This window comes from Pan troglodytes, chromosome 18, assembly GCF_028858775.2.
Source record: "Pan troglodytes isolate AG18354 chromosome 18, NHGRI_mPanTro3-v2.0_pri, whole genome shotgun sequence".
In the NCBI taxonomy this organism is placed as follows: Eukaryota; Metazoa; Chordata; class Mammalia; order Primates; family Hominidae; genus Pan; species Pan troglodytes.
The window spans coordinates 6,075,729-6,083,366 of NC_072416.2; positions in this window are offsets into that span (position 1 = coordinate 6,075,729).

Consider the following 7,638-nt stretch of genomic DNA (forward strand, 5'->3'; position numbering starts at 1 on the left):
ACCGCACCTGGCCGGATTCATCTTATTTCATGTCCCTTGGACTTCTTGGGTCTTGATTTCTATTTCATTCCCCAGTTTTGGAAGAGTTTCAGCCACTGTTTGTTTGAATATGCTTTCTGTCCGTTTTGCTCTCTCTGCCTTCTGAAAATCCACTAATGCATACACTAGTCTACTCGATGGTGTCCCTTAAGTCCCTTAATCTATCCTCACTCTTTCTTTTTTTCTCATTTTTGCCCCTCTGGTTGGATAATTTCCAACGGCTGGTCTTCAAATTCACTGACTGTTTTTTCTGCTTGACCTAGTCTGTGGGTGAAACCCTCTAGAGAATTTTTCAGATGAGTTATTATGTACTTCAGATCTATAACTTCTGTTTGGTATGTTTTTAAATTTTCTCCTTTTTCTGAGACAGGGTGTCACTCAGTCACCCAGGCTGGAGTGCAGTGGTGTGATAACAGCTCACTGCAGCCTTGGCATCCCAGGCTGAAGTGATCCTCCCACCTCAGCCCCTAGAGGAGCTGGGACCACAGGCGTATGCCACCATGCCAGGCTAATTTTTAATTTTTTGTAGAGATGGGGTCTACAGCCTGGGGTAACCCAGGCTGGTCTTGAACTCCTAACCTCAAGCAATCCTCCCACCTTGGCCTCCCAAAGTGCTGGGATGACAGTGTGAGCCACCATGCCAACCCTGTTTTTGTATTTTCTCTTTGTTGAAAGTCTCGGTTTGTTCATACATTATACTCCTGACATCAGTGAGCATATTTATGATTATTTTTAATTCTCTTTTTTTTTTGAGAGGACGTTTTGCTCTGTTGCCCAGGTTGGAGTGCAATGACACGATCTCGGTTCACTGCAACCTCCACCTCCCAGGTTCAAGCGATTCTCCTGTCTCAGCCTTCCGAGTAGCTGGGATTACAGGTGCCCGCCACCACGCCTGGCTGATTTCTGTATTTTTAGTAGAGATGAGGTTTCACCATGTTGGCCAGGCTAGTCTCGAACATCTGACCTCAGGTGATCCACCCGCCTCGGTCTCCCAAAGTGCTAGGATTACAGGCATGAGCCACTGCACCCAGCCTATTTTTAATTCTCTAATAGGTAAAATCACTAATCTGTATTTCATTGGAATTGGTTTCTGGAGATTTCTTCATCTTTTGTTTGGAACATATTTTCTATTTCTTGATTTTTTTGTTGACTGTGTTGATTTTCATGCATTAGATAAGACAACTCTCTTTCCAAGTCTTAATATCTGATTTTTCGTAGGAGATGAACCTCACCAATCAACCCAACCAGATTCTAGGCGCCTCTCAAACTTTTGTGCTTGTACAAACTGCTGTCTTTGTTCTTAGTAGCCCCAAGAGATTGGGGTGCACCAAATGCCATCAGTGCCCCAAGACTGATGATATTGAAGCCAGTTACTGAAATTTAGCTAGAAAAGTTGGGGTGTTATATGTGTTCCAGTTCCTTCTATCCTCAAGGAGAAGCTGGGAACTGGTGTTGATCTCCCACTTGCCCTGTACTAAACTGGGGAGATAATCCCAAGCAAATGCCTGCATTCTCATTCAGACCACATACTCTTTCAACCCATTGCCTAATGTGTTGTTACCCCCAGGGGCCTAGTCAATTGCAGCTCCCATCTACTGTCCAGGACAGATGGATTGTTCAGAGGCTTTGCTCCATCTCTAGAGTGAGCCTGCAAAAGGAATTGCGGGAAGCGACTGCATGCCCATTCAGGCTCCCAGAGGACTACTTATTGCCTGCCCTGTCAGTGTCCAGATATAGGCTAGAGGCCTGACTCATGGACAGCGGCTGGGAAAGTTGGGACATTAGGTGTGCAGTCAAACCCCTTCCTAGGGGTAAACTGGGAACTGGGTGTTTTTGTCTGCTCGCTTTGTACTGAGTTAGGGGAAACGGATGCTAGAACTGCTCAAACACTTTTAAAAGCACTTTTCTCTGTAGTCTAGGGGGACTTGTGAATGCAGTCTCATCAATTCCCAGAGACAGATGATTTAGGAGCTTAGAAGCTGGTCCCTTGGGTGGAAGCTGTAAAAGTTGGGGTACACTGTCCAGGAAGAAGCTAGAAGCCTAGTTTTTTTTGTTTTGTTGTTTTATTTTTGAGACAGTCTCACTCTGTCACCCAGGCAGAAGTAGAGTGGCGCAATCTCAGCTCACTGCCACCTCTGCCTCCTGAGTTCAAGCCATTCTCCTGCCTCAGCCTCCGGAGTAGCTGGGATTACAGGTGCACCTCCCCGACAACCCCCAACCATGCCCAGGTAACTTTTTGTATTTTTTAACAGAGAGAGGGTTTCACCATGTTGACCGGGCTGGTCTTGAACTCCTGACCTCAACTGATCCACCTGCCTCGGCCACCCAAAGTGCTGGGATTACAGGGGTGAGCCACCGTGCCTGGGCCCCAGTTTTATCTCTGAATGGAGTAGTGGCAGAGTGGAGAATGACAGTGAAGTTCCCACATGCCTGTTCATGCTCCTGGAGGTCTCTTGTTTACCAGCCCTATCAGCTGCTCGATGTAGGCTACTTAGAAGCCCAGCGTTCAGGCAGCAGTTGGGAAAAATGTGTAGATAAATCCCTTTTAGGGAGACTGTGGAACTGCTTTTTTAAATTCTTTTGTTTCTTTTCTTTTTTTTTTAGAGACAGGGTCTCACTCTGCCACCTAGGCTGTAACGCAGTGGCTCCATCATAGCTCAGTGCAACCCTGAATCTTGGGCTCAAGCGATCATCCTGCCTCAGCATCCTGAGTAGCTAGGACTATAGGCATATGTCACCACACCTGGCTAATTAAAAAAAAAATTTTTTTTTTGGTAGAGGCAGGGTGTTTGTATGTTCCCCAGGCTGTTTTCAAACTCCTGGCCTCAAGTGATCCTCCACCTCAGCATCTCAAAGCACTGGGATTACAGGCATGAGCCATGGTGCCCAGCAGATGGTGCATTTCTGCCTGCTTGCTCTGCATTGACCCTGGGGGACAGCCACTGAAAGTGCTCACATACCTGTTTAAAATATCCTCTTATGGCTGGGCATGGTGGCTCACACCTGTAATCCCAGCACTTTGGGAGGCTGAGGCGGGTGGATCACAAGATCAGGAGATCGAAACCATCCTAACACTGTGAAACCCCATCTCTACTAAAAATACAAAAAATTAGCCAGGCATGGTGGCAATTGCCTGTAGTCCCAGCTACTCGAGAGGCTGAGGCAGGAGAATCGCTTGAACCCAGGAGGCAGAGGTTGCAGTGAGTTGAGATTGCGCCACTGCACTCCAGCCTGGGCAACAGAGCGAGACTCTGTCTCAAAAAAAAAAAAAAACAACCCACAAAATTAGCTGGGCATGGTGGTGTGCGCCTGTAATCCCGCCTACTCTATAGGCTGAGGCAGGAGAATCGCTTGAGCCCAGGAGGCGGAAGTTGCAGTAAGCCAAGATTGTGCCATTGCACTACAACCTGGGTGAAAAAAGCAAAACTCTGTCTCTAAATAAATAAATAAATAAATAAATAAATAAAATGTCCTCTTTTTTCTCAGGGGACTCACAAATACTAAACCATGGCCATTCCCAGAATAAGAAGATTTAGGAGCCAAACTCTCACGTGGAAACTGTTTAAGTTTGGGAGCGATATGTCTGGCCTAAACCCTTCATTCTTCAAAAATCTGGTATTTGGGGATTCCTTCCCAATTGTAAGATACTGTGCCCAGGTTTTTGGTTTACATTGTGTCTCAATTTGTTGGTATCCATTTTGATGTGGATATATTATCAGTTGCCCAGTGTGTGGGAGTCTCAACTAGTTTCTATATTTCTCTCAGAGAGAACTGATCCATGTGTAGATACTTATTCAGTGCATCCATGGAAGGAAAGAAAGTCAGGAGTCTCCCATTCTGTATCTTGTTGATGCCCAATCAGTGAAATGAAACTTTTTTTGGGCAGGGAGGGAGTTCTCATTCTGTCAGCCAGGGTGAGTACAGTGGAACAATCACAGCTCACTACAGCCTCCACCCAGGCTCAAGTGATCCTATCACCTTAGCCTCCTGAGTAGCTGGGACTACAGGCATGTGCCACTACGCCTGGCTTTTTTTTTTTTTTTTTGAGACAGAGTCTCCCTTTGTCCCCCAGGCTGGAGTGCAGTGGCGCGATCTTGGCTCACTGCAACCTCCACCTCCTGGGTTCAAGCAATTCTCCTGTGTCAGCCTCCCAAGTAGCTGGGACTACAGGTGCGTGCCACCATAACCAGCTATTTTTTTTTTTTGTATTTTTAGTAGAGATGGGGTTTCACCATGTTGGCCAGGATGGTCTCAATCTCTTGACCCCGTGATCTGCCCGCCTTGGTCTCCCAGAGGGCTGGGATTACAGGCGTGAGCCACTGTGCCTGGCCTAATTTTTAAATTTTTGGTAGAGATGGGTCTTATTATGTTGCCCAGGCTGGTCTGGAACTTCTGGCCTCAAGCAATCCTCCTGCCTTGACCTCCCAAAGTGCTGGGATTACAGGTGTGAGCCACTGCACCGGCCATCTTTGCTAAATTATTCCATTCAAGCCTATAAGGTATCATTATATATTTATCCTGGAAGCTTTCTTAGTTTTTTTCTAAACTCCTTACAGCTTCTTTGGGTACACTGTTACACCTCTTGCCTACTAGTAAGTGACAGCACCAGTATCTATTCTCCTTTCTTCTTTTTTTTTTTTTTTTGACAAAGTCTCACTCTGTTGCCCAGGCTGGAGTGCAGTGGCACAATCTCGGCTCACTGCAACTTCCGCCTCCTGGGTTCAAGCGATTCTCCTGCCTCAGCCTCCCAACTAGCTGCGACTACAGATGCGCACCACCATGCCCGGCTAATTTTTGTATTTTTTTAGTAGAGATGGGGTTTCACCATATTGGCCAGGCTGGTCTTGAACTCCTGACCTCGTGATCCGCCCACCTCGGCCTCCCAAAGTGCTGGGATCACAGGCATGAGCCACTGCACCCGGCCCTCTGTCAGTCTTTAAGCTGAAACCAATGGTATAAAAGTGACAGAGCCGTAGTAGTTTCAATCAGTGCATAATTTTAAGCATCTACCATGTTCCTGGTCTCTCCTCCCATGGAGACAATGAAATTTTATTAGTTACATAATTAATATTCAATTACAAGCATATTGCTATAAGGAGGGTAAAACAAAAATGTAGGAATTGAGAGGGATGTTCCAAGTAAAAGGAAAAGTATGTGCACAATTCTCAAAGAGCTTGGTATGTTTGATGAATTGAGAGAAAGTGTAGCTGGAGAGGGGTAAGAGAAAAAGAACAGCTGGAGTTGACACTGGCAGGGAAGTAATGACTAGGAAGGTCATGTTGAAAATTTAAATGTCCCTAAGGACAATGGGAAGCCAATGGAAGGTGTCAAATTGGATGATGAAATCATCATAATCATCGGGTACCTGGCCCTCTAGTTCTGTGCAGCAAAGACTGGAAAGATGAACATCTAGTGTTGTCTTCCCACAATAATGCTGGAATTTTCTGCTGAGTTTCAGGGAGCAAACATTTTTTAATACTTCTTTTATTAAATGGCAGTGTGTTAGCTGTGTTGACAGAGAACAAGTGTGATATGAAAGTCATCAGCGGGCTCTTTCAGGTAACCCAGGTGAGTACTGTTGGATAGGATGGGGACAGGGGAGACAGAAACATTCAGGTTTTGGTGATACTTTTGAGGTAGAATCCATGAGACTTGATGATTGAGTGGATGTGATGTCTTAGTCTGTTATGGCTTCTATAAAAAGTTACCATAAGCCAGGTAGTTTATAAACAACAGAAATTTTTTTCTCATAGTTCTAGAGGCTAGGAAACCCAGATCAAGGTGCTGGCAGATTCATTGTCTGGTGAGGGCCATTTCCACAATGGCACCTTCTTGCCGGGTCCTCACAGGCTCGAGTACAGTGGGCCAATCATAGTTCACTGTAACCTCGACTTCCTGGGCTCAAGCAATCCTCCTGCCTCAGCCTCCCAAGTAGCTAGGACTACAAGCACCAGCCACCACACCGAGCTAAATAAATTTTTTGAAAAGATGGGGTGTCGCTATGTTTCCCAGGCCGGTCTTGAACTCCTGGCTTTAAGCAATTCTCACACCTTGGCCTCCCAAAGCACTGGGATTACAGACGTAAGCCACCACACCCGGCCTGCAGTCTCTTTTATAAGGATACTAATCCCAATCATGAGGGGTCTGCCAAAGTCCCCACCTCCTAATAACATCAATTTAAGTGTTAGAATTCCAACACATGAATTTTTAGGGTACACAAATATTCAAGCCATAGCAAGAGGAAAGAGGGAGTGTTTGTTGATAGCATGAGCAATTGCATGGATGTGGCCCCACATACTGGAGGCAAACAGATCAGGGGCTAAAAGCATGAGTTAAGGGCATGTGTTTTGATGCCTGAGAGACATCTAAAGGACGATCTCCTGTAGGCACCTGAATATAGGAATCTGGAGTACATAGAAGAGAAAATGGAGCTAGACCTAACGTGAGGTCTTTGTAGCCATGGAAGTGGCTAAGCTCACCTGGGGAGATACCATTTACCAAAGGTAAGCCGAGGGTACATTCCAGCTAACTAGAAGCATGTTAGAATTTGGCTGTAGAGAATGCCAAAAGTCTAAGAGATTGGTACTGGTTCTAAAGAAAAGACACTCTACCCAGCACAAGTGAGATGTACAAAGTGCCCATTTCAACAAGCCAGAGACACACATGGTAGTCAGGCCCACAGCTCTGCATTGCCTAAGTGAGATTAGAGCTGGGACGGTGGCCCGGAGCTGCTTCTCCAGTCCTAACGCCTAGAATCATGGGATGGAGATTCGTGTTAGTGCCCGACAGTCACACCCATGACACCCTCCTGCTGATGCGGAGGAAGAGACCTGAGGAGTTCCTCCGCAAACGCTCTTACCCGTACTGCTAGATTTACACGGAGATCACCTAGCGATATGCAGTGGATATGGCCAGGCACATGGCCAAACCCCACCACTGGATCTCCACCGTTCACCACAGCCCACTTACCCCAGGAATGCGCAGGCGCTGCCGGAAGCGGGCACCGGAAGTGGCTCGGCTCGTGGCTTCCGGTTCCTCACCAGTGTGCCGCTGTAGCGCAAGTCATCTCGTTGGCACTTCCGCTGACCCGTGCAGTTGGTGGCCAAGCTGGAGACCCAGGATCTCCCTGAGGCCGCGCGAGGTCTTCTGGGAGTCCTACTCACCACATCCGCTACTCGGAATCCAAGCTTTAAGTGGCAACCCGTGCCAGGCAGTAGCTGCTCCGTGAAGACAGAGGTCCTTGCCCCTGTACTTCTGTGTACAGCAAAGACGAAAGGAAATTGAGGTCTAGCGCTAGCTTCCCAGAATGACGCCAGAATTTTCTGCTGAGTTCCAGGGAGCAAGCGATTTTACTTCCCTTATTAAGTAGCACGAAGTCATTCACTCTCTTTCTCTAAACCACAATCCTAACAGTCTTCAAAATTAACCTGATTGCCACCTAAAACCACTTAAGTATTTTTTTAAAAAAGTTCATTTCATTGCCATCATCATAAAATAGCATTTATTAGAAGCCAAATTGCACATTAGACGTAATCAATAACTTCAGAGCTTGCAAACTAGAGCGAAGACTGATGAGAATACGTCAAAAAGAGTAAGACC